We start from the raw sequence: 27238 nt of genomic DNA, 5'->3' as shown, positions 1-27238 counted from the left end.
CCTCTGATTCAATAAGACTGTTTTTTTGAACGCCAGTCTTAATGAGGGTCATTCAGGTGTCAGATGCACCAAATTTATGAATTTGGTGCATCTTACTTGTAGTATGCATTTCCATGCACTTCTCTAGAAATATTACTCCAGTCAGGGATTACTAACGAATATTGACCAAAAGTACCAGGCACCAGGACCCAAGCCCCAGGTACCAGGCCCCCAGCCTCAGGTACCAGGTCCCCAGCCCCAGGCACCAGGCCCCCAGGCCACCAGCCCCAGGCCACCAAGCCCCCAGTGCCAGGCCCAAGACCCCTGGCACCAGGACCCCAAAACCAGGCCCCAGACCCCCAGCCCCCAGTACCAGGCCCCCAGGCACCCAGCACCAGGCCCCAGACCCCCAGCACCAGACACCCAATGCTAGGCACCAGGTCCCCAGGCACCCAGCCCTAGGTACAGGCCCCCAGCCAGACACCAGCCCCGCAGCATCTCACCTCTTCTGCTGCAGCCGCCGGGTTCCTGTGGGAGGGAATGGAGGGCCCTGCAATTCTGCTTTACCACCACCACAACTCCCCGCTGATGGAGCATCAGCTTCTCGGATCCAGGGTACGTAGCATTCCTCCATTGAAGGACCTTGCCTCCTGTGACTCTCACTCCACCGCCTTCCCCCCAGGTAAGATACCTATTCAGACTATAAGACGGACCCCCATCTCATTAAAAATATTTTTTTTCCTATTTTTCACCCCAAAATTTGGGGTGCTTCTTATGTTCCGGTGTGTCTTATAGTCCGAAAAATACGGTATTTCCTGAAATATAAGCTGCATCTAGTGCTCAAATGTTGTGCAAGCTAATACCTGGCACATTTCTGGTGTCCTTCTTCTGGTGTCTTTTTTTCTGACAAAGAAAAATAAAAACTTTTGGATAATTTGCCCTTAATAAAACAGGTTGTTCAGAATTAGGACAAGCTTAGTCCAGTGTCCAAGTCCCATGCGCCATTGATAAATTCTTTGCTTGCTTGGTAGGGATTCCCACTAGGGCCAAATAATAGTATTAAAATATCACAACAATAGGAAGACAAGGCAACGTTTCGGCCATTTCTGGTCTTTCTCAAGCCATCATAGCTGTATTTTGAGGCTTGACAAAGGCCAGATGTGTCCGAAATGTTGCCTTGTCTTCCTATTGTTGTCTTCCTATTGTTATTATTTTATTATTACTATGGAATAAAGATCAAACTTTTTAAGGATTATCCTCTGGTGCCTCAGGATTCTTGGATATTCTACAGAATTAGGACAAGTTCATACATCCGCGAAACACCGACCATGCTCAGATCGGTCTAAGACATGGCCTTAGAAAAAGATGGGGTCCAGAACTTGAAACCATAACCATTATATGTCTTCCTTGTATTTTAAAATATAAATACTTTTAGAAATGATGAAATCAATTCTACCTGAGGCTCGTTACAAATATATCACCCACAAATCTAATTTTTGGGAAAAATCTACTGAAGCTGGCAAATTTAAGTTGCAAAAGGTCTGAGCATCTCTACTTACTATTTATTAGAAGAGTCTCCAAAAAACAGATCACTGGGTGCTCCATTGTTGGGAACCTTTGGCTGTAATCTGTAGGGAAATCTGGCAGTAGGTGTTTAATTTACCTCCCATCCCACAATAAGAGAAAGGAAGCATTAAATGGTATCCATTGTGATCAATGAGCTATCTATGTAATGCATAGGAAAGATGGGTCCTCCAAAGTGAGAGATTCTCTTTGTAACCACTCTCCATTCTGGAAAACAGATGAGAATCCCAATTGATATTATTATCTGAATTAACACAGAGTTTTCTTTTAAGGATTAAATTGAAATGTTTTTTAACCTTTTTAATAACTGGTTAACCACTTTCTCCCTTGTTTCAAACGCAACACAAACCTGAAGGGCAAACTGGTGTGGATGAAGGCTCACAAATTAAAATTCCCCCACAAATTGTCTTGAAATGCAATGATACATATCCAACAGGGCCGGTATGGGACTGAAAATCAGCCCTGGCACACATGTAAAGTGACCGCAGGCAATAGCTATGACCAAGCTGCTGTTTTATAATGCCCTGGCATTTTACATGAAAATCGTGTCACAGTCAATGCGCTATTATGTGTGGGGTGGATCACACTCACTTGTAGGCCGCAAACCATCGCCATCTCTAGGCCTCCATCTTCAGGAGCTGTGACACCCTCCCTGAGCAGATTGGGGGGATACTCGGAGCCGGGCCTTGCAGATGTTGTGGGGATGCAGTTGTGGCCTAGACCCGTTCCGTGCCCAGGGCTGTCACATGAAAAATGGGCTTCTGGATGAGTGGTTGTTCGACTACGCCACCTGTGGTGTCTGGTGAAGGCCACCAGCGCTGCAACAGTCCTCTGAGACTGATGTTCTGGCAGCTAGGTTGGTGCTACTCCCCACAGGCGGAGTAGGCCTCAGGGCAGTGTTCGATGAACTGTGTGGAGGTATGACGGGTGCAGTGCCGCGCAGGAATAAACAAGCGGAGGCGGTACATGAAGTCATCCAGGTCTTTTCTCACTTTAGATGCACTTTCAGCCGCAAAGCTTCTCTCTGCTACACACGGCGTACTGCGGTCACCAGAAAGGGATTCAGCGCTCCCCAGGTAGACCAGGAGCACCTGTCAAGATCCCGCTGGTGTGTTTCTCTCCTTAGTAAGTTCTCCCACTGAGTCTTCTCCTGACCGTGTGTGGTATGAACATGGTGTAAGGCCGGGTCCCACTGGGTAAACGCACGTTGAGAGATACAGGTGGCGACTCCGCTCCGTCCGTATCCCCCTGGGATCCACTAAGCCTCCGGGCTTTTCTGACTGAGACGTGAAGTGACAAAGTCAGATATCGGAGGCCGGTTACCCCTTTTGCAGCAGGACACCCTCTGGCTAGGCCAGAGTGAAGAATACAGGTGGCGACTCCGCTCTGTCCGTATCCCCCTGGGATCCTTTTGCCTGTGGAGCCTATCTCCTCTGCTCCCCTCCAAGGCCTTCTTAGAACGGGACCCTGACCGGGCAGAGACACTTGTTAACTCTGACCCGCTCCTCGCCTCAAGGCCAGAGAGCGAGGACCGTGAATCTTCAGCCAGCTTCAGACTCTTGCTGGACCCTGACAGAAGACCCACAATCAAAGACCTTGTACTAAAGATGGCCAAATATTATATATGATTCTATAAGTGCTTCCTGTAAGTGTTTCCTCCACCCTCACCCACTACTTGGTTCCCCCTATCTTTGGTTCCCCCCATCGCCTCTATCCCGGGCTGGGGCAGCACCCTGGTGCATTTAGACCCCCTACAGGACAGGAGTGGTGTAGTGTTGAGTGGTGAAGTGGGGTCCTGTGTGATGCTCCATCCTTACCTGGAAGAGGAGATACCACACCTCTATCTGAGGTGCAGTACCCCTGTGGTGACTGAACCCTCAGGGGCGCCACAGAGCCACAGCACATAGATCAGAACATGCAGTATTGGGCACCACACTTCTCATTCCTTGTTTCCTTAACAAGCACACCCTCAGCATGGCTATCCGCACCTCCTGGACTATCCCCACGTTCAGGGTCGGACTGGGGCACTGGGACACTGGAGAATTTTCCGGTGAGCCCGAATCCTCAACGGGCCCCCGAGCAGGACACATGGGGGCCCCTGGTTAACATGGCCACCGGTGCTCCGCACTGCAAGGGCCCGGAGGGTCAGGAGGGCCCTTGCAGTACGGCTGATGAGGGCAATCTGGCCTGCTTCTCGGACTCCCAGACTCCGGGTGGCCAATGGCCAGATTGCCCTCATCCTGTGCGGCGGGCAGGGAGCGATCTCTCCAGCTTCACTGCCGACAGGAGGAAAATGGCAGCGGAGCTGCAGGGATCCGTCCTCACCTCTGCTTCTTGCCCGGCGCTTCCTCCCTCACACAGGGTCGCGCTGCTTGATGACGTCATCATGCAGCGCGGGCCTGTGTCAGGGAGAAAGATGCCGGGCAGCAAGCAGAGGACGGTGCTGCGGGGGAGCGCACTGAGAGGTAAGTTTTTTTGTTTTTTTTGAGGGAGAGCAATGATGATTGAGGAGGTGGGGGGAGATATGATTTGGTGGGGGAATATATGGCATGGCAATGGGGGAGGTGGGGGATTTATGACATGGTGGGGGAAGATATGGCATGGCAATGGGGGAGGTGGGGGGAGATAAGACATGGTGGGGAAGATATGGCATGGCAATGGGGGAGGTGGGGGGAGATATCACATGGTGGGAGAAGATATAACATGGCAATGGGGGAGGTGGGGGGTGATATCACATGGTGGGGGATATATGGCATGGCAATGTGGGAGGTGGGGGGAGATATCACATGGTGGGAGAAGATATAACATGGCAATGGGGAGGAGGGGGGAGATATGACATGGTGGGGGATATATGGCATGGCAATGGGGAAGGTGGGGGAGATATGACATGGTGGGAGAAGATATAACATGGCAATCGGGGAGGTGGGGGGAGATATGCATGGCATGGTGATGGAGGAGGTAGGGGGAGATATGGCATGGCAATGGAGGAGGTGGTGGAGCTATGGCATGGTACTGGGGGATGTGGGGAGAGATATGACATGCTGGGGGAAGATGTGGCGTGGCAATGGGGTAGGTGGGGGGAGATATGACATGGTGGGGAAAGATATGGCATGGCAATGGGGGAGGTGGGGGGAGATATGACATGGTGGGGGATATATGGCATGGCAATGGGGGAGGTGAGGGGAGATATGCATGGCATGGTGATGGAGGAGGTAGGGGGAGATATGACATGGCATTAGTGATAGAGGAGGTGGGAGATATATGTGAATGATGATGGAGCAGGTGGGGGGAGATATGGCAATGATGATGGAGTAGGCAGAGGAGATATGGCAATGATGATGGAGCAGGTGGGGGGAGATATGGCAATGATAACAGAGCAGGTGGGGGGAGATATGGAAATGATGATGGAGGTGGTGGAGGGAGATATAGCAATGATGGAGAAGTTGGGGGAGATATGACAATGTTGGAGAAGGTGAGGGAGAGCAATGATTTGGATGGGAGGGAGCAATGATGAAGGAGGTGGGGGGAGAGCAATGATTGGGATGGGGGAGAGCAATTATGGAGGTGGGGGAGAGAAACGATGGGGAATTATTAGGACGCTATATGCTATTAATATCTGGTTTGGTCATGGCGTGGTGGTATTTCTCCCTTGTATGTAGTATTATTCGGTCAATATGGGGTAGTAATATCTGGTCTGGTCAAGGTGTGGTGGTATTTCTCCCTTGTATGTAGTATTATTTGGTCACTATGTGGTCTGGTCATGGTGTAGTGGTATTTCTCCCTTGTATGTGGTATTATTCGGTCATTATGTGGTGGTAATATGTGGTCTGGTCATGGTGTGGTGGTATTTCTCCCTTGTATGTAGTATTATTCGGTCACTATGTGGTGGTAGTATGTAGTCCAGTCATGGTGTGGCAGTATCTCTTCCTTGTATGTGGTACTATTTGTGTTGGCACAGTAGATTGTGTTGTGTATAGCGGTCATTTGTTCTCTCTGATATTAATTAGGACAAGATTCTTTATTTCCATTAGTGATTAAATACTTGGAACCACTTACAGGGGTTCTCTGATGAAAACAAGTAATCACCTCTCCACAGGATAAGTGATAAGTTATTGATTAATGGGGGTCTGACTGCTGGGACCCGCACCGATTGGTAGAGTGTGGAGCTTTTATCCCCATTAGACTGGAGCTCATATGCGACTTGACCACTGATCCACTCATTCCCTCAGTGGCTGTTCTTGTTTTTTTCTGGAAACCCCAAAGAGAATGAATGGAGTTGCGGTCAGACGTCCCACCTGCCGCTGCATTTTAAAATGGGGATAAGTGTCCTGACAGGGATAAAACTTCCCCATTCTTCCTATCGGTGCGGTTTCCAATGTTCGAACCCAAACGATCAGTAAGTTATCACCTATCCGGTGGAGCCCTTGGATCGGTGATAACTTGTTTTAACCAAAGAACCCCTTTACTGCAAACTACCGTAATTGTACATCCCAGTTATAGTGGCGCACAGTAGATGTGCAGGAGCCACCTGTGATTTACAGCAGACTCTCCACTATAACGGGGATATCGGCTATCAGGTATTTGCATATAGCTGTAGGGTGGGCCCTGAGGATCAATTCCTCCTGTGGGCCCCAGACACCCCAGTCAGACACTGCCCACATTTACTGGCTCTCTCAGCCTCTGGGATTTCCCATCCAGTCCCGCAGTCCACCCGGGATCCTTTACCTTCCTTTCCTGCGTTCATCATCCTCTGTACGCCAGAGGATAAGGCACTCTCCATAGTACCTATACCAAGCCCTGACCTCCGGACGCTGCAGGAATGTCCGCAAGGAATCTAGTAAAGCCTCCCACTGCCATGAGCGATAGTTCCTTGCTGTCGCCAGCAGCCCACTGCACTTGAACTTGACCTTGGATACTGCACTTCCCTATCTGACTATCGGGAAGTGCCTGCTTTTCACTACCACAACCCCTCCCACTGTGGGCTAGTCCCAAACAGTATCTGTCTCTTATCCTATACCTTAAACTAACTACAGTTACTATCTTATACCAGCATGTACTAAGCCTATTGTCCTTATCTTATGTCCTAGATCCTAATCCCTACCCTTTGCTGTACACTACCATATCACAGTCTATTCACAATATACACTAAAACCACAGTACCTAGTTCACATTTCACATATCACATTATATGTACAAAACGTATTAAACTATATACAGTACATGATGCGATTGTTGTCTTCAGGGGTAGGAATACAATAGTACAGTCCACCACTCTTACACACATTTGCAATTTTTTTTTATATGGGAGTGTATCTTTTCTATGCAACCTTTTCTGTACTGTTTGTGGGTGAGAACACTAAGGGAGCACAGAAGGGAAAAAATACTTTATGTTATATATGTTCCTCTCTCTGTCATTAAAAGTTGGGAGGTACATCTTTCTGTGACTGCGCCTATGTGCTGCGACCCCACTGACAATTTTAGGTTTTGAAAGAGGAAAACAGAATTAGGACTGCTGCTATGGGGCTCCATGACTTCTATGTATGTCCCTAGCTGCAGGAGGACCTAAGGTCAGTGCATATTATAATAATTAAAATTTATACACTCAGCCCATCCTCCCACATTGTTAAAGGAGTTTTCCACTCACTGCAAACTTTTAGTCAACAGTGCAGCTTGCAGAATACTAACAGAGTGTAATGTTCGGATTCAGCTTTATTACGCGGTTCAAGCGGTTGTCACCTGACCATAAATATGTAATTTGCCAAGCAGATTTTCATCTGCTTCTCATCAATTTCTCTTCATTTTCTATTGAGTGAAGCAGATGAGAATGTGTCATGTGTCAGGAAAGATGCAGGCTCGGCGCGTGAGCCTGCATCAAAGTCAGGGACACGACATATGACATAAACATACATTATATGTCGTGAAAGGGTTAACATAATGGACAATCCTTTTAAATTTACTGTGTGTTGTCTCCTATCTGAAACACTAACTCACCTTGTAACTCAGATTATGGTAGATGGCGTATGTAGGAGGTGAGTAAATCACACTGTGGCTGACTGCTGGTCTGGAGCTGCTTCCCTCTTGTTTTAGATTCATTGGCTGCAGGCAAAACCAGGGATTGAAGCTTGAAGAGGACAATTTGCATATTCCAGGTGCCTTCTGGGAAAAGCGAAGAGTCTCCTTCAGCTAGAAGATCGTTGGGTACAGCCGGGATCAGCTGCTTGGAAAGCATCGCCAAACCAGGGATTGAAGCTTGAAGAGGACAATTTGCATATTCCAGGTGCCTTCTGGGAAAAGCGAAGAGTCTCCTTCAGCTAGAAGATCGTTGGGTACAGCCGGGATCAGCTGCTTGGAAAGCATCGTCAAACCAGGGATTGAAGCTTGAAGAGGACAATTTGCATATTCCAGGTGCCTTTTGGGAAAAGCGAAGAGTCTCCTTCAGCTAGAAGATCGTTGGGTACAGCCGGGATCAGCCGCTTGGAAAGCATCGCCAAACCGCGCGCCGGATGGCGCGCGAATTTGTTTAATTTGTTTATCCTAGGGTATCACAAGAAAGAAGACAGACATCCAGTCAGCAGGGACAAGGAGCAGCATGGCAGATGTGACAACCTACATGGTGAGCTGCAACATGTGCTACATGTTCACAGATCGACCAGAAGCTGAAACCAACTTCACCTGCCAGAAGTGTAGACTACTGGCTCTTTTAGAAGAAAAGGTGCGGGGACTGGAAGAAAGAATTGCGACATTAAAACTCATCAAGGAAAATGAAGACTTCCTAGACAGAACAGAAGCGTCACTACTGGTCACGGAAAGTGAAGGAAGTGTCAGAGAACCTCCAGAGGCAGACAAATGGAGGCAAGTGACCAAAAGAAGCAAGAAGACCATGGAGACACCACCAACCACACAACTGAGAAACAGATTCCAAGGACTTGTGGAGGACGAAGATGGCACACCTAAGGATGAGGAACTACCAGCAAGCAAAAAAGAAAAGAGCACCCAGAGACACCCAGAAGAGACAAGAAAAAGGACAGCCAAGAAGGGAAGAAGAGTGGTGGTGGTGGGAGACTCACTACTGAGAGGAACAGAAGCAGCTATCTGCAGACCGGACATAACCGCAAGAGAAGTATGCTGCCTCCCAGGGGCGAAGATCAAGGATGTTACCGATAGGATACCGAAGCTCATCAGTTCCAAGGATGTCCACCCATTTCTTCTGATACATGTTGGCACCAATGACACGGCAAAGAAGGACCTAATGACAATCTGCAAGGACTTTGAAGCATTGGGGAAGAAAGTAAAAGAACTGGATGCGCAGGTAGTTTTTTCTTCTATCCTTCCAGTAGACGGGCATGGCGTCAGGAGATGGAACAGGATCCTTGATGTGAACAACTGGCTGAGACGATGGTGCAGACAACAAGGATTTGGATTCCTGGACCACGGTGTGAATTACCTCTATGACGGACTCCTTGCCAGAGACGGACTACACCTCAACAAACCCCGGAAACACACATTCGCCAGGAGACTCGCAACACTCATCAGGAGGGCGTTAAACTAGAAGAAGGGATGGGAAGAAAAATGCCGGACACGAACATGCAACCAGGGAACATACTAATGAAAGATATGAAGTGCGACAAAGAAGGTCCAAGACAAGATACTTGGAAGGGAGGTAAGAAAATTTCTAATACAATCCACAGGGAGAAGATTGGAACAAAACAAAATCGTGTAAACTGCATTCTAGCAAATGCCAGGAGCCTGACAAACAAGATGGATGAACTGGAAGCAGAAATATCTACAGGTAACTGTGACATAGTGGGAATAACCGAGACATGGTTAGATGAAAGCTATGACTGGGCAGTTAACTTACATGGTTACAGTCTGTTTAGAAGGGATCGAAGAAGTCGGAAAGGGGGTGGAGTCTGTCTATATGTAAAGACGTGTCTAAAGCCTACAATACGGGAGGATGTATGGGAGGGAAATGAGGAGGTCGAGTCCTTATGGGTGGAGATACATGGGGCAAAAAACAATAATAAAATTATCATAGGAGTCTGTTATAAACCACCAAATATAGCAGAAGCCACGGAAAGTCTATTAATGAGACAAATAGACGAAGTAGCAAAAAATAACGAGGTGATTATTATGGGGGACTTCAACTACCCCGACATAGACTGGGAAACTGAAAGCTGTTGATCTCAGAAAGGAAACAGGTTTCTGTCAATTATCAAAGACAATTATTTGTCACAACTTGTGCAGGAACCAACTAAAGGGACGGCCCTTTTAGACTTAATATTAACTAACAGGCCAGACAGAATAACTGAGGTGCAGGTCGGGGGGCAACTGGGAAATAGTGACCACAACATTATACAATTCCACATGTGCTTCAGTAGGGTGCCCAGCAAGGGAGTCACAAAAACACTGAACTTCAGGAGGGCAAAGTTTGATCAGCTAAGAGATGCCCTTCACCTTATAGACTGGGATAGTATCTTTAGTAATAGGAGCACGGATAGAAAATGGGAAATTTTCAAAACAGTCCTACATAGTCACTGTAGAAGGTACATACCTTATGGGAATAAAAGGGCTAGGAATAGGAGGAAGCCAATGTGGCTAAATAAGGAAGTCTAGAGGGCAATGAAAAACAAAAAAAGGGCTTTTGGTAAACTTAAACATGAAGGCAGCAAGGAAGCGCTAATATCTTATAGGGAAAAAAACAAAATCTGTAAGAAACAAATAAGAATAGCAAAAGAGGAGACAGAGAGACTAATTGCCAAGGAAAGTAAAAAGAATCCCAAACTGTTCTTTAACTATATAAACAGTAAAAGGATTAAAACTGATGGAGTTGGCCCATTGAAAAATAACCTGGGTAAAATCATAGAGGGCGATGAGGGTAAAGCAAACCTACTCAATAGCTTCTTCTCCACTGTTTTCACAAAAGAAAACAATTTATCGGAGGAAATGCAGAGTGATAAAGTAAATCCTCCGCTAAATATCACCCACCTAACCCAGGAGGAAGTTCAGAAACGCCTAAATAATATCAAAATAGACAAGTCACCAGGCCCAGATGGCATACACCCCCGGGTACTAAAAGAATTAAGTAATGTGATAGACAGACCGCTGTATCTTATATTCAAGCACTCTTTATGGACAGGGACTGTCCCACTAGACTGGCGCCAAGCAAATGTGGTACCAATATTCAAAAAGGGGTCTAAAAGTGACCCTGGGAACTATAGACCAGTCAGCTTAACGTCTGTTGTGGGTAAATTGTTTGAAGGATTTCTTAGAGATGCTATTGTAGAATATCTTAATGATAATAACTGTCTAACTCCATATCAACATGGATTCATGAGGGATCGCTCCTGCCAAACAAACCTGATGGCCTTCTACGAGGAGGTGAGCTCACAGCTGGACCGGGGAGAGTCAGTGGATGTTGTATACCTTGACTTCTCCAAAGCGTTTGATACTGTGCCACACAAAAGGTTGGTATATAAAATGAGAATGCTTGGTCTGGGGGATAATGTGTGCAAGTGGGTAAATAGCTGGCTGAGTGATAGAAAGCAGAGGGTGGTTATCAATGGAGTAAGCTCAGGGTGTGTCAGGGTTACTAGCGGGGTGCCTCAAGGGTCTGTCTTGGGCCCTATATTATTTAATATATTTATTAATGATCTAGTGGAAGGGTTGCATAGTAAAATAGCAATATTTGCAGATGATACTAAACTTTGTAAAGTAGTTAATACAGATGAGGATAGGGCACAGCTACAGGAGGATTTAGATAAATTGGGGAGTTGGGCCAAAAAATGGCAAATGGGGTTCAATGCCGATAAATGTAAGGTCATGCACATGGGAAAGAAAAACAGCAGTCACCCATACATATTAAATGGGAAACCGTTGGGGAAATCTGACATGGAGAAGGACCTGGGCGTCTTGGTTAATAGCAAATTAAATTGGAGTGCCCAGTGTCAGGCAGCTGCAGCGAAGGCAAATAGAGTCATGGCATGCATCAGAAGAGGAATAGGGGCATATGATGAGAACATTGTTGTTCCTCTGTATAAAGCGCTGGTAAGGCCGCACTTAGAATATTGTGCACAGTTCTGGGCTCCGGTGCTCAGGAAAGACATATTGGAGCTAGAGGGGGTACAAAGGAGGGCGACTAAGGTAATAAAGGGAATGGAGGGCCTAGAATACCCAGAGAGGTTGTCAAAATTAGGCCTATTTACGTTGGAAAAGAGAAGGCTTAGGGGAGACCTCATAAACATGTATAAATACATCAGGGGGCAGTACAGAGATCTCTCCCATGACCTGTTTATACCAAGGATGGTGACAAAGACGAGGGGGCACACTATGCGTCTGGAGGAAAGGAGGTTCCTGCACCAGCATAGAAGGGGATTTTTTATGGTCAGAGCCGTGAGACTCTGGAACTCTCTGGGAGAGGAAGTGGTGATGTCCAACTCACTTAATGAGTTCAAGAGAGGCCTGGACGCCTTTCTTGAGAACAATAAAATTACATCTTATGCTTAGTTAATTAATCCAGGGATTTAATCTGACTGCCAGATTGGTGTCGGGAAGTGAATTTTTCCTCAATGATGTAAATTGGCCTATACCGCATGGTTTTTTGTTGCCTTCCCCTGGATCAACGCTGCGGAATAGCTGCAGTGCACAAGAAATAGGCTGAACTGGATGGACGCTTGTCTTTTTTCGGCCTTATAAACTATGTAACTATGTAACTATGAGTGCAGAGTGCATGCTCTCCGTGCACTAAAGAATGTTCTGATTATCTGACATGTCAGAGCATCCCAGCTGTCACAGCATTCAGTTAAAGAACGCAGCATACAAGCGCCCAACCCCAGGTGATGCTGCACCACCCGATGCTCAAAAATTAAAGGGGCTGGCGGCTGGTAAAATGGGCTTTGGTCCCTCAAGCAATATCACACCACAGCCCACTTGGCTTTTTTTTAATCTGTGACTCCTACATGGTGTGCATCTCAAGTATCTGTACAGTCTTGTATATGTTCAAACAGCAGCGAACACAGACCAGAAAAGGGCCTGTATGCAATAATATTATATGGGTCTTTTGCAATCCAATTGTTCATCAAAATGCACAGCAGGTGGATGTGGGTCCCCTTACTTGGGCCCCTGTGCGGTTGCACCAACAGTATGTGACAGGAACCATTTGGTGACCCGAACATTCCTCTCCTTGGCGTTTCTCATCCAAACCAAGGGTGAGTGGTCCGTCACCAAGCAAAAGTGTTGCCCCAGCAAATAATAGCGTAGGGACTCCAAGGCCCACTTAATAGCCAAGCACTCCTTCTCCACTACGCTATAATTTTTCTCTTTCGGGGTAAATTTCCTGCTCAAGTAGGTGACCGGATGTTCATCTCCGTTCACCTCTTGCGACAGTACCGCACCTAGGCCTATCTCAGGGGCATCCATTTGCACAATGAAGCCTTTCTTGAAGTTGAGGCTGATGAGGACTGGCTGTCCACACAACGCCGACTTCATGGATTGGAATGCTTCCTCCGCTTGAAGGTTCCACCGAACCATAACCAACTTCTTACCCTTTAACAGATCGGTCAGGGCTTCCAGCAAAGTTAGGTATAAATCGTCACCAGGAACCAACGATGATGAGGAACGCTCTCAACTGTTAGGTAGTCACAAGCTTGGGCCAGTTTTGAATGGCCTCGATCTTGTTATTTGGGGTTTGATAACCCCATGGCCAATTACATACCCCAAGTACTGGTCTTCCTCGAGATCTATCGCACATTTTTTTGGGTTCGCTGTCAGACCCGCTTCTCTGAACGAATCCACTCATGCTTGTACCTAGGACAAGTGGGTATGCCAATCTGTACTAAAGATGATAATATCATCTAAATATGCGAACGCATACTTCTGATGAGGCTCTAACACTATGTTCATCAACCTCTGGAAGGTGGCCGGAGCCCCATGTAATCCAAAAGGCGAGACCCTCTTGTGTTATAAAGACAGTTTTTTCTTTCGCCAACTCTGTCAGAGGCACCAGTAACCCTTGGTAAGATTGAGCGTGGTGAAGTACTGGGCCTGCCCCAGTCTCTCAATTAGCTCGTCTACCCGGGGCATTGGATAAAGGTCAAACTTTGATACCTCATTCAATTTTCGAAAGTCATTACAGAATAATGACCTGTCTGGCTTCAGAATCAGCACTATGGGGCTATCCCACTCACTCCTAGATTCCTCGATGACTCCAAACTGGAGCATTTGCTTTACTTCAGCCACGATGGCTTGCCTCTGGGCTTCTGGTACATGATATAGGGTTTCATTCGTACCCTTACCCGCGGCTTGGTGACAATGTCATGTTGGATCACCAAGGTTCGGCCGGGCAGTTCTGAGAATATGCCGGTATTCTGCTGCACCAGATTCCGAGCCTCCCGTCGCTGCTGTTTAGTGAGAGTGTCACTGATCTTAACCTCACCCCCGGCCGCATCCCTGGCCAGAGACAGAGGGTTCCCCGATGGTACGACCGGAGTCGCATCCATAACCAAATATTCCTGGTCTTTCCAGGCTTTTAGCAGGTTCACATGATACAGTTGTTCCGGTTTTCTCTTTCCTGGCTGGTACACTCTGTAATTCACCTCCCTCACCTTTTCCCATACTTGATATGGCCCTTGCCACTTGGCCATGAGTTTACTCTTGGCTGAGGGCACTTACACTAACACCGATCCCCTTCTTTAAAGGACCTGACCGTGGCTCTTTTATTATACGTTCGGCTCTGCGCTGCCTGGGCATCCATTAGATGCTCCTTTACTATAGGCATGGCTGCTGTGATCCGATCCTGCATGCTTGCCACATGCTCAATTACACTCCTATGCGGAGTTGGCTCCTGTTCCCACGTCTCCTTGGCTATGTCCAGCAGCCCCCTAGGATGCCTGCTGTACAATAGCTCAAAGGGTGAGAAGCCTGTGGAAGCCTGTGGCACCTTGCAGACAGCGAACATCAAATAGGGCAGTAACATCCCTAATCCCTCCCATCTTTGGAAACCACTGTTTTTAGCATAGATTTAAGGGTCTTATTAAATCTCTCCACCAACCCATCGGTCTGTGGGTGGTACACCTATATGTGCAACTGTTTAATCCGAAGCAGCTTACATAGCTCCCTTGTCACCTAGGACATAAAAGGAGTCCCCTGATCTGTAAGGATCTCCTTTGATAGCTCAAGGCGGCAGAACATTGCAAAAAGCTCGCGGGCGATAAGTTTTGCTGAAGTGTGGCAAAGCGGTATTGCCTCCGGGTAACGGGTGGCATAATCTACTACTACCAAAATATGTTGGTGGCCAAGGGCGGATTTTACTATGGGCCCCACCAGATCCATCGCAATCCACTCAAATGGTACCTCTATAATGGGTAGAGGTACCAATGGACTCCAGAAATTTGCAGTGGGTGTGGTAAGTTGACACTCGGGACATGACACACAATATCTGCTGTACCTCATTGTAAATCCCAGGTCAAAAGAACCTCTGCAGAATACGTTCTTGTGGTTTATTTACCCCTACGTGTCCACCCAGCAGGTGTGTGTGGGCCATCTCTAGCACTGCCCGACGGTACGACTGAGGCACCACTAGTTGTCCAACGACCTCGTCCCGGATTTTGTCAACCCAATAAAGTAACTCTTGGTTGACCGCATGGAAAGACAGACTCTGCACCCGGTTGCTGAGCCACCCCATTTACCTCTATTACCCTTTCCCGTGCCCGGGTCAGGGTAGGATCCTGTAGTTGAGCTGTCCCAAACGCTCCCCGGGACACTTCCAGCTCTGGGATCGATAGGGTCTCCTTGACCTCTCCTTCCAATACCTCTAGGGGAAACCTATCAGGTTCACACTCTGTCTCTAGGTTGGTGACCCCTACGGCAGGTATCCCTGACTCAGGATCTTCAGGTTCCGCACCCGGACACATCTTTATTCTGGGAGGGTTAATTTTACTCTCCCACAAGGACCAAAACAGTGGCAAATCCCTTCTCAGCACAGTCCCGTAAGGAAGAGTCTTTACCACATGGAGTCTTTACCACATGGAGTGGAAAAGGTAACCCGTGCGGTCGGATACTCGCGGAGTTCACCATGTATGCACACGACCCCGACTTTACCCTCAGTGGGCTCTAACCTCGAGAACAATGACCCATGGACTAGGGTCAATACGCTCCCTGAGTCCAAGAGAGCCTCCGCTCGATGTCCATTGACGCGCACCTGGTACAGATGGGGCTCACTTGTTGGACCTACAGGGTTCACTTGTTGAACCTACAGGGTCTGCGGTATAGACCGTCCGGGCATACATAGACGACCTGCGGTTCTACCCAAAGTCCATGGGTTCAACAGGCAGGGGGCAGTTGACAACCATATGTCCTGGCACCTGGCATCGCCAGCATCTAATAGCGGTGTCACCGCTAGTCCTGGAGGCCGATTTAGGGGAAGCTGGTCTCCTGCCACCCTCACTCCGGGGTACCCCCTCAGCATGGGCTCGGTGCTGACTGTCCCCAGCAGAGGGACGTGACCCTTTCCCAGATTCCCAGGCTTGCAGGGGCTGGCATGCCATTCACATTGGGGAAGAGTCCCGTACAAAGTCCTGGGTGTCTGTATATCGCTCAATCAGGCTAACCACCTGGTCCAGGTTACCCGGGTCCCATTGCCCCACCCAACGCTGTATAGCGGCTGGCAGAGTTCTCACAAGCCGGTTGACCACCACCCTCTCTACCATCTAGGACAGAGTCAAGGTCTCAGGCTGGAGCCACTTTTTAACCAGCTGGAGGAAGTCATATGCCTGAGACCTGGCGGGTCGGGCCTCCACAAAGGTCCATGAAAACACCCGTTGGGCACGCACATATGTATTAACCCCCAGTCGGGCAAGGATCTCACCTTTTAGCTTCCCATAGTCCTCGGCGTCCTCCTGACTGAGGTCAAAATAGGCTGCCCATCAGGAATGGAGCCACCACTTCAGCACACTGGTCAGCCGGCAAGTTCTCTCTCTCCGCGGAGTGCTTGTAGACGGTGATGAAGGCTTCCAAGTCGTCCACCGGACTCAGCTTCCTAAACGCTGAACGGACTTTGTCCTGGGCCTCATGACATTCCGGGGTCGGTTATGGTGGCGTCTCTCGCAGAGCCGCAATCTGCTGCACAATCAGGGCATTAGTGCGCTACTGCTGCTGGAACTGCTCCTGCTGTTGACCCTGAGTGAGGACCAATTGACTTAGCAGTTCCTCCATTTTGTCTGCGGACCTGGGCTGCAATGTGGCAGGCTTAATAACAGACATGCAGCTGGCGTTGGGGTATGCCTCAGTTCACACTGCCCGCATTCTCCACCATAATGTAGTGCGGCGATGTTCACACTGTGCAGTAATGAGGCAGTGACCCAAGGAAAGTCCAGCTTAAACGGTTTTATTTAGCAAAAACTCACACTGCAAAGCAAAAGCTGTCCTCCGGATCGCAGCCGGGATATCCACACAGTCCGTATAACCCTGTTGTCGTAGGAGATGGCTGCGTCGTGTCACTTAGGGTGCGTCAGATGTGTTGCCTTCACAGGCCTGCGTTCAGCCTCACACAAGCTTGCAGAGCTTCCTGGTCTGCTGCTAGCAATCCCAACACTGACACACCCAAACCTTTACTGCAGGTTTTAAAAAGGAATCTGTGGCCATGAGCCACTTGTAAGACCCGGGCAGGAGGGAGTGGACCACCCCACTGCCTCACACAAGTCACTGACCTCAACCTCGCATGTCGTCAACCACAATGCAAGATGTGCGCTTTGGATGTGATGTCACCACTGCAGCCAAAACACCGGGAGTGAAGGACTGACGGGAAGCCAGTGCTGGACCCAGGTAAAGTGAGTTTAATATTCTATGTATTCTATGTATTTTACACAATTTGAGTCCCATTTTCCTGAAAGTAGACAAACCCTCTAACTTGATCCTACTAGCCATTATGACTCATTTGCATATGCCCTCCCTTTAGTCCCGCCTACCAGTTACACCTGATTATCCATTTACACTGACGAGCAAAAGAGTAACAATGTTTTGAACCTTTGACTTTCAGGCTCCATATCTCACCATCCACTACTGCTTCGAACGTGAGACCACCATCATTTTATAGGCAATCATCTTGGCTATCTCATACATAAGTTTGACTTGCAGCTATTTAGCATATGATTAGTTATGCAGATTGCTCGTCAATAAATTTTAATGTTCAACCAATACATTTTTGAATTTTATTACCTTGGTGGATGTTCCGGAAAAAAATCCTTTTTTCCTCTATATTGGCTGCACTCACCAGCGAGATCGACACCCTCCACTGAATTTCCAACCTCAGCAGGCTTATTTCACAGAGTGGTGAGCTTTTCCAACAATAGAAAATAGCAGTCATAACAGATCCTGAGAACTTTTACATATATATGTCACATGGCTAAAACATTTTCCATAGAAAACTGTAATGCAGAAAATATTTGACCCCCATTGGATTTGTAGTATTTTATTTAAGACGGTCCTGTATGTTTGTTCCACTTGTACTCCCAAGTAACCAAACAGAGCCCAGACTCCAGGGTGCTTGTAAGAGGAGGATGTTACTTTGTTTCAATCATATTACGCATTTGATAATTGTCACCGTGTAAATATTTACTTGAAGGATTATGGGGCCGTGCAGGCTGGTCTGCGAAACGCGATAATCCAAATAAAGTTTTCTCCATTTCCCGTGGCAGGTTGTTTTTCCGCTCTGTGATTACAACAGCAGGCAAAAGCAATTGTCAAAGTAATCTACTAAACGGGAGCACACCTCAGGGAACATTACAGAACGAAAAAAAAACCCTTTGTGTGAAATGAATATAGAAATGTAGGTAAAACAAGTGGATTGCTCGATGAGAATCGCCTGCCTCTCAACATATTGCAATGTAAGCATTACCCCGCTTACTTAGGTAATTCCATCTTTCACAGTCAATACCTTCTAGTTAAAATCAGTAGGTGTGCAAACAACAGCTATATGCACGCTCCATCACTCACCAGTGTGTTGGTGTGCCAACCTTTTTTTTTTCCTCTCCAGGTTATATATGTAAAAAAAATGTAGCTGACCCCTTAGACTATGCGCTCACAGAGTTGTTTGAAAAGTTTTTAGAGAGGTTCCACTCCAAAAAAATCGCCTGAAAATTTTCTTAAAAAATACTTGAGAGACTCTTTTTATTCATTTCTATTGTAAAACCACTTAGCTGATGATATTTTCAGTGTTTTCAGCTTTTACGTTATGCTTCAAGTTTGAAAAATGCCTAGTGAGGAAAAAAAAAAGAGAGTGCATATTACATTTTTGAAAGGTCTCTTGATGGGAAAACGCTCCAAACTAGGCACTGTCCAATTAAAAGGCTGTAAAAAAAAAATGCTTCAGGAAAAAAAACAGCTTCCAAACGTTTCAAAATATCTTCAAAACCGCTTTGGAAAAAAAATAAAAACTCCTCCAAAAAAGGAAAGCTTTCCTTAACGGGGCTGTCCAGGCTTGGGGTACAAGTCTGTAGTCACTCTATCACTCTATGTGACTGCAAACTTGTGAATCCTTATAGTGTGTACACTATACACTGTAATGATTCTCCGGTGCGAGCTCAGGGAGTGGGTGGTCACATTTCCAGCCACATTCCAACTAGACTTGTATTAAGTAAGAATGCGCATGTCTAGTTGGCACCAGACCGCATGTATGCTAATCACATACTTTCGGTCACGCATCCGCCCATGCAGGAACCGCAGAATCCTAACAGTGCAAACACTACACGCTGTGAGGATTCCTATAGAGTGACTACAGACTTGTGCCTCTAGCCTGGACAACCCCTTAAAGTGGTTTCTATTTGGGAAAAAGTGTTGTTTTTGCCCCTGCCCCTAAAATACTCTGTGTGCACATAGCCTTAAAAGTGTTGTCCAAGATTATAAAATTATGACTGTTTTTTTCAAAAAATACGGCCACATCTGAAATGTTGAAGTAATAGGACTGAACTACAAAATCACACACAACTGGAGTATAGGTTTTAGGGAGAAAGTATGCAATATCTTCTGATTCTGTATAACCTTTTAAGGGGACTGCCATTTTCTTACAAGGATTCTTTGGACAAAAGTTAATCACAGGATGTCCCACTGCTTGGAACTTCCAAAACACCACCTGTAATATGTGGAGAACGTACTAATAAGCGCTTAATACCCCTGCTGGGCAAATAAGGCACTACATAATGTCAATTATGAGTAATCCATAAAACTAAAGAATTTGCCAGGTCCTCCAGAGAGAAAGATATTTAAAGCTGCTCTTTATTTACTGCTGAAAATAAGTGCCCTGAATAGGGGATTTTTTATGAGAGGTTTATTGGTTTTATCAAGTATCAAGCTTAAAGAAGTCCTCTCATCAAAGTTTTTATCCTTTTAATATATTGCAGTCATCATACTATATGGCACTGTGTACTTACAATTGCTCATTTTCCCTTTATACCCAGTTAATTCTTCTGTTTTCCATTGGGTCTATGACATTGTGTGATTGAAAACAAAGTAGCTGAATCCTTCTAAGCTCTATGTAGAAACAGGAAGTCTACTTTTCCTGCATGGTTCATCTCCTTCTTCAACTCCTGACCTAGCTTCTCCGCTTCTCCCTCCTGTCAGGCATTTTGCAATTAGTAGAATTGTAGTTCTAATGATGACTCGTGCAGGGAAAATTGACCTCATCAAAACCCTTGATATTTGCTCACAAAAATTGAATACAGAGGAATATTTTTAGTCATATCTACTAAGATATTTCCCTTCTTCACATTATGCTTTTATGTTAAATTCAGATTTATTTTTTAGCAGCCTAATGTCTGCCTGTCTTTCACTCAAAACTTGTAAAAAGGCATGGTCTTACTTACCTTATTCCCCACAAGCTAGAAATGTTGAAAAAAGTAATTCCCAATCTCTATGTTATGCCTGTTTGTAGACAGGAGAGCAGGAGCAGAGAGAAAGAACCGCCTCCTTCCTGTAATCCATCCCCGGGTAGAGATGGATTATACTTGACAACAGGCAGTGGAGTGGATGGCTGTACGAGAAATGAGACAACTAGTGGCCAGCGCTTTGAAGAGATTTTACATGGGGAGGACAACATAATAAAAATGATTTGAGATGACTGGTTCACTTTAAGATGGGGGGAAGTTTAGACACATGCAGCAACAGCAAGATGTAAGATGTGTCATCACCCTATAAGATCAATAATGGGTTAAAGGTTTGGGGCTCAAGTTGACAGTCGCTCTATGTGATTGCAGAATTGTGAATCCTCAGTGCGCACAGAGTGCATGCTATTAGGATTTTCTGGTGCCGGTGCCAAGAGCGGGCTGGTGTGTGACCTCAAGTATGAGGTTTGCATACAGTGGAAAGAATTTGCCCCTTCCTGATTTATTATTCTTTTGCATGTTTGTCACACTTAAATGTTTCAGATCACAAAACAAATTTAAATATTTGACAAAGATAGCACGAGTAAACACAAAATGCAGTTTTTAAATGAAGGTCTTTATTATTAAGGGAAAAAGAAATCCAAACCTACAGAGCCCTGCGTGAAAAAGTGATTGCACCATAAACCGAATAACTGGTCGGGCCAAACTTAGCAGCAACAGCTGCAATTAAGCGTTTGCGATAACTGGCAATGAGTCTTTTACACCGCTCTGGAGGGATTATGGCCTACTCATCTTTGCAAAATTGTTGTAAGGCTATGTGCCCACGATGCAGAAATGCTCTGGATTTTTTCCTGAGCGTTTCTGCATCTCCCTGGCAGAAAAAAAACGCATGCGGATTGTAGATGCGTTTTCCTGCCAGGGACATGCGGAAATGGAGCGTTATTCACTGACCTTTCCGCATGTGGATTGACAAGCGCTTTCCAAGCGATTTTAGCATCACTTGGAAAGTGCTTTTGACATCTAGGTCACACTATATAAATCCATGCAAACGGCATGGATTTATATAGTGTGACCCGAGAGAGTGGTAAAAATAAAAAAATAAATATATACTTACCCTCCGATGGCCCGCGCTGTCTTGTTTCGCTCGGCCCGGCTGCCGGCAGCAGTGAATTGAAAGACCGCTTCGCGGGCCGCCCGAAGGTAAATATACATTTATTTTTTATTTTATTCTTTTTTTACAGATTTTTTAATGGTGCCTGGGTGTGGATGAGACTCTCGTCTCCTCCACACCCGGGTACCATCCGCACATTAGAACGCTTGGATTACGCATCTACATATACAGTGATGCGTAATCCATGCGGTCTAATGCAAGTCAATGGCGGCGAAGATGCAGCACTTCCGCAAAATAATTGGTAGTGCTGCGTTTTTTTCCGCAATGATAATCCGCAGCGGAAACTTCCACAGCATGTGCACAGCACATGCGGATTACCATTGGGGAACATTGCTTCCCTTCTACCATGCATTTTTAATGCGTTTCTGCAGCCGCAAAAACGCTGCAGAAATGCATTAAAAACGCATCGTGGGCACACAGCCTAATTCTGCCACTTTGGAGGGTTTCTGAGCATGAACTCCCTTTTTAAGGTCATATCACAGCATCTCAATCGGATTAAGGTCAGGACACTGACTAGGCCACTCCAATGTCTTAATTTTGTTTTTATTAAGCCATTCAGAGGTGGACTTGCTAGTGTGTATTGGATCATTGTCTTGCTGCATAACCCAAGTGCGCTTCAACTTGAGGTTACAGACAGATGGCTGGACATTCTCCTTCAGGATTTTTTGGTAGACAACAGAATTCATGGTTCCATTTACCACAGCAAGTCTTCCAGGTCCTGAAGCAGCAAAACAGCCCCAGACCATCACACTAGCACCACCATATTTTACTGTTGGTATGATGTTCCTTTTCTGAAATGCTTTGTTACTTCTATGCCAGATGTAATGGGACATAAACCTTCCAAAAAGTTCAACTTTTGTCTCGTCAGTCCACAGAGTATTCTCCCAAAACTCTTGGCGATCATCAAGATGTTTTCTGGCAAAACTAAGACGAGCCTTTATGTTCATTTTGCTCAGCAGTGGTTTTCATCTTAAATCTCTGCCATGCATGCCATTTTTGCCCAGTATCTTTCTTATGGTGGAGTCATGAACACTGACCTTAACTGAGGCAAGTGAGGCCTGCAGTTCTTTGGATGTTGTTGTCGGGTATTTTGTGACCTATTGGATGAGTTGTTGCTGCGCTGTTGGGGTAATTTTTGTTGGCCAGCCACTCCTGGGAAGGTTCACCACTGTTCCATGTTTTCACCATTTGTGGATAATTGCTCTCACATTGGTTCGCTGGAGTTCCAAAGCTTTAGAAATGGCTTTAGAACCTTTTCCAGACTGATAGATCTCAATTACTTTGTTTTTCATTTGTTCCTGAATTTCTTTGGTTCACAGCATGATGTTTAGCTTTTGCGGATCTTTTGGTCTACTTCACTTTGTCAGGCAGGTCCTATTTAAGTGATTTCTTGTTTGAGAAGAGGTGTGGCAGTAATCAGGCCTTTGTGTGGCTACGGAAATTGAACCCAGCTTCCCAAAGATGTGATAAAGCACAGTTAATTTATATTTTAAGGACAGGGGGAAATCACTATTTCACACAGGACCCTGTAGGTTTGGTTTTATTTTTCCCTTAAAGAAGTTGTCCGGTAGCTTTTTTAAATTGCCTGATGTATTCAGCATGTGGGCATAAGTATATTTGTAAATACCTTGTGTTGCTGATAATGCCTGTGAGCGGCGCTATCGGTGGCCGCTCACGGGCATCACGTGACCCCGTGTTGATGTCACGACAAGTGAGGCATGACTCAGCGCTTGGGTCCCCGCGGTAGCTGCTGGGTTGTGGGCGGGATTATTCCCCTCGTCACACCCAGCATCCACCGCGCGCTTTCCCAATGAATGGGGAGAGGGAGAGTAGGAGGTGGATGCCGGGTGTGACGCAGGGGAATAACCCAGCCCACAGCCTGGCATCCACCGTGGAACGCGGAAGAGAGACCCTTGGCTGCAGCCTGGACTTGTCATGACATCAGCGCCGGATGTCAGCGCCGGCTGCAGCCAGGGGTCCTGTGATGCCTGTGAGTGGCCAGTGATAGCGCCGCTCACAGGCATTATCTGCAACACAAGGTATTTACAGAGAAACTTATGGCCACATGCTGAATACATTGGGCAACTTAAAAAAAGTACTGGACAACCCCTTTAATAATAAAGACAATCATTTAAAAACTGCATTTTGTGATTACTTGTGTTATCTTTGTCTAATATTTAAATTTGTTCTGTGATCTGAGACATTTAAGTGTGATAAACATGCTAAAGAATAAGAAATCAGGAAGGGGAAGACACTTTTTCACTCTGCTGTATATATACAGTACAGACCAAAATTTTGGACACACCTTCTCATATAAAGATTTTTCTGTATTTTCATGACTATGAAAATTGTACATTCACACGGAAGGCATCAAAACTATGAATTAACACATGTGGAATTATATGCTTAACAAAAAAGTGTGAAACAACTGAAAATATGTCTTATATTCTAGGTTCTTCAAAGTAGCCACCTTTTGCTTTGATAACTGCTTTGCACACTCTTGGCATTCTCTTGATGTGCTTCAAGAGGTAGTCACCGGAAATGATCTTCCAACAATCTTGAAGTAGTTCTCAGAGATGCTTAGCACTTGTTGGCCCTTTTGCCTTCACTCTGCGGTCCAGCTCACCCCAAACCATCTCGATTGGGTTCGGGTCTGGTGACTGTGGAGGCCAGGTCATCTGGCGTAGCACCCCAACACTCTCCTTCTTGGCCAAATAGCCCTTACACCACCTAGAGGTGTGTTTGGGGTCATTGTCCTGTTGAAAAATAAATGATGGTCCAACTAAACGCAAACTGGATGGAATAGCATGCCGCTGAAAGATGCTGTGGTAGCCATGCTGGTTCAGTATGCCTTCAATTTTGAATAAATCCCCAGCACTGTCACCAGCAAAGCACCCCCACACCATCACACCTCCTCCTCCATGCTTCACGGTGGGAACCGGGCATGTAGAGTCCATCCATTCACCTTTTCTGCTTTGCACAAAGACACGGTGGTTGGAACCAAAGATGTCAAATTTGGACTCATCAGACCAAAGCACAGATTTCCACTGGTCTAATGTCCATTCCTTGTGTTCTTTAGCCCAAACAAGTCTCTTCTGCTTGTTGCCTGTCCTTAGCAGTGGTTTCCTAGCAGCTATTTTACCATGAAGGCCAGCTGCACAAAGTCTCCTCTTAACAGTTGTTGAAGAGATGTGTCTGCTGCTAGAACTCTGTGTGGCATTGACCTGGTCTCTAATCTGAGCTGCTGTTAACCTGCGATTTCTGAGGCTGGTGACTTGGATAAACTTATCCTCAGAAGTAGAGGTGACTCTTGGTCTTCCTTTCCTGGAGTGGTCCTCATGTGAGCCAGTTTCTTTGTAGCGCTTGATGGTTTTTGCAACTGCACTTGGGGACACTTTCAAAGTTTTCCCAATTTTTCGCACTGACTGACCTTCATTTCTTAAAGTAATGATGGCCACTCGTTTTTCTTTACTGAGCTGTTTTTTTCTTGCCATTATACAAATTCTAACAGTCTATTCAGTAGAACTATCAGCTGTGTATCCACCAGACTGCTGCACAACACAACTGATGGTCTTAACCCCATTTATAAGGCAAGAAATCCCACTTATTAAACCTGACAGGGCACACCTGTGAAGTGAAAATTATTTCCGGTGACTACCTCTTGAAGCTGTATATAAACACAAACCCGCCATCAGGGCATTACTGCCCTTACTGGCGTATGGGGCCGGTAAGCAGAGGGATCCGGTCGGACCCTTGTTATTCTGCTCACCGTGCCCCAGCGGCAGAATTCTGCTGCTTCAGTTACTGAACATGCGTCCACTGCCGTGTGGGAAGCTTCTACCGGAGACCACCGGAGCAGATACCAAACGGACTCGAAAGTGTCTCCATCCGCCTCATTATGGTGGGTGGTTCTGTCAGGGGTCTCGTCTGAATCACATTTTTGTGAGATTTAAACGGAAACCCCAAGTTCTCAGCATAGAACACAAAAATGTGATTCCAACATTATACTGTAAGAGATCAAAAAACTATTATGTACCCCAAAATGTTACCAATAAAACCCCTAATTTATCCCGCACAAAACCAGCCCCCACTCAGGTCCGTCATCTGCCACTGGAACTATTGGGATTTCCACATTAATGGTAGAACCCGCCCCCTCAAATAAAATCCAGTGAAATCTGCGATCCCAAATCCAAACGTCCCCCTCCTTCTGAGACCCACTATGCCTAAACCACAGTAAGCGGCCACATGTTTGGCATTATAGTAGTGGAGAGAGTCCAATTAACAATTTAGGGTTGCGTGTCTCCAGAAGCACAAGCTGGGCACAATATATGGGGGCGCTACAATAAATGGAGGACTATACTGTATGGGAGCACAATGTATGGGTACTAAACTGGTACATTTGCAATTCTCCAGAATAAAGCAGGCTGTTGATGTTACAAAATAGTCACTTCAGCCATAGCTGAATTCATTGAGAGGTGCAGTTCCTAAAATAGGGTCACTTTTGTGATGCACCTGTGGGTTCAAAATGTGCAATAAACTCCTAGATGAAATCTTTGAGGGGCCTAGTTTCTAAAACTGGATCACTTGTGGGAGGTTTATGTTGTTCTGACACCTCAGGAGCTCAGGTAATGGAGCCCACAATCTATTCAAATGGAACCTGCATTTTAAAAGTCAAGTAGCGCTGCTTCCCATCCAATCCCCGCTGTGTGCTCAAACAGTAGTGTACAACCACATACTGTGGTCCATGGGGTCCATTTTCTCTTATTACCTCTCAGGGAAATGATACATTTGGTGCTAAAGCAATATTTTAGTGGAAAAAATGTACCGTATATTCCGGCGTATAAGACGACTTTTGAAGACTGAAAAATCTTCTGTCTAGTCTGGGGTCGTCTTATACGCCGGTAATGCTTTTGAACTTTCAGAAATTGACATGCGGGGATACTCTGGGGGTGTTAATAAGCTGCCGTGGCCGTATCCCTGCCATGTCGGAGTTAATATAAGGTGGAGGGAGTTAAAATACGGCGGCGGTAGGTCCAGACAGTCAGCGCTTCTTTGCTGAAACTGACACATCGCTGCGTATTCCCAGCTCCGGACACAGCGCAGGGCTTCTGTGCCGACAGCTTTCACTTGTCACAGAAGCGCTGCGCTGTGTCCGGAGCTGGGAAGTTCGCATCGCTTCTGTGACAATATATGAAAAGCCGGCAATTCAGCAGCGGCATAAGCCGGCACCCGACAATTTAGAATAGAAAGAATAGAGCTTCACACATAGATTAGATAGATAGAAACATGTCAGTCACATATATATGAAGTACAGTGACAGTGTTGCTTACTGTACTTGTCATTTAGTGTAAAGGATTTATTAAAACAAATAATAGTGTTTTCATGCACCGTCTCTTTAAAAAAGCCGGCCGGCAATTCAGCAGCGGTACCCGACAATTTATAACAGACAGAATAGAGCTTCACACATAGATTAGATAGATAGAAACATGTCAGTCACATATATATGAAGTACAGTGACAGTGCTGGTTACTGTACTTGTCATCTAGTGTTAAAATAACGGATTTATTAAAAAAAAAATTGGCGTGGGGTTCCCCTTAATTTTAGTCTCTAGCGGAGGTTAAGCAGACGGCTGGGG

General features: G+C 46.1%; 1 protein-coding gene across 4 annotated transcripts in view; it reads right to left on the bottom strand.

Annotated features, from left to right (window-relative positions):
- Positions 1 to 27238, bottom strand: part of LOC141164151 (neuropeptide Y receptor type 2-like) — a 165033-nt gene that overhangs the window by 60093 nt on the left and 77702 nt on the right. Inside the window, exon 2 of one of the 4 annotated variants that reach the window (XM_073649291.1) lies at positions 17773 to 17891. The exons of the other annotated variants lie outside the window; for them this stretch is intronic. The gene's annotated coding sequence lies outside the window, so the exon portion shown is untranslated. The remainder of the gene's footprint in view (positions 1 to 17772; positions 17892 to 27238) is intronic. 4 annotated transcript variants of the gene reach the window in all.

The sequence above is a fragment of the Phyllobates terribilis genome, unplaced genomic scaffold (assembly GCF_046119375.1).
Source record: "Phyllobates terribilis strain yellow unplaced genomic scaffold, ASM4611937v1 Scaffold_10__3_contigs__length_209671492, whole genome shotgun sequence".
Lineage (NCBI taxonomy): Eukaryota > Metazoa > Chordata > Amphibia > Anura > Dendrobatidae > Phyllobates > Phyllobates terribilis.
The sequence above is the reverse complement of the archived record's forward strand: the minus strand, read 5'-3'. Positions and strand labels throughout refer to the sequence as shown.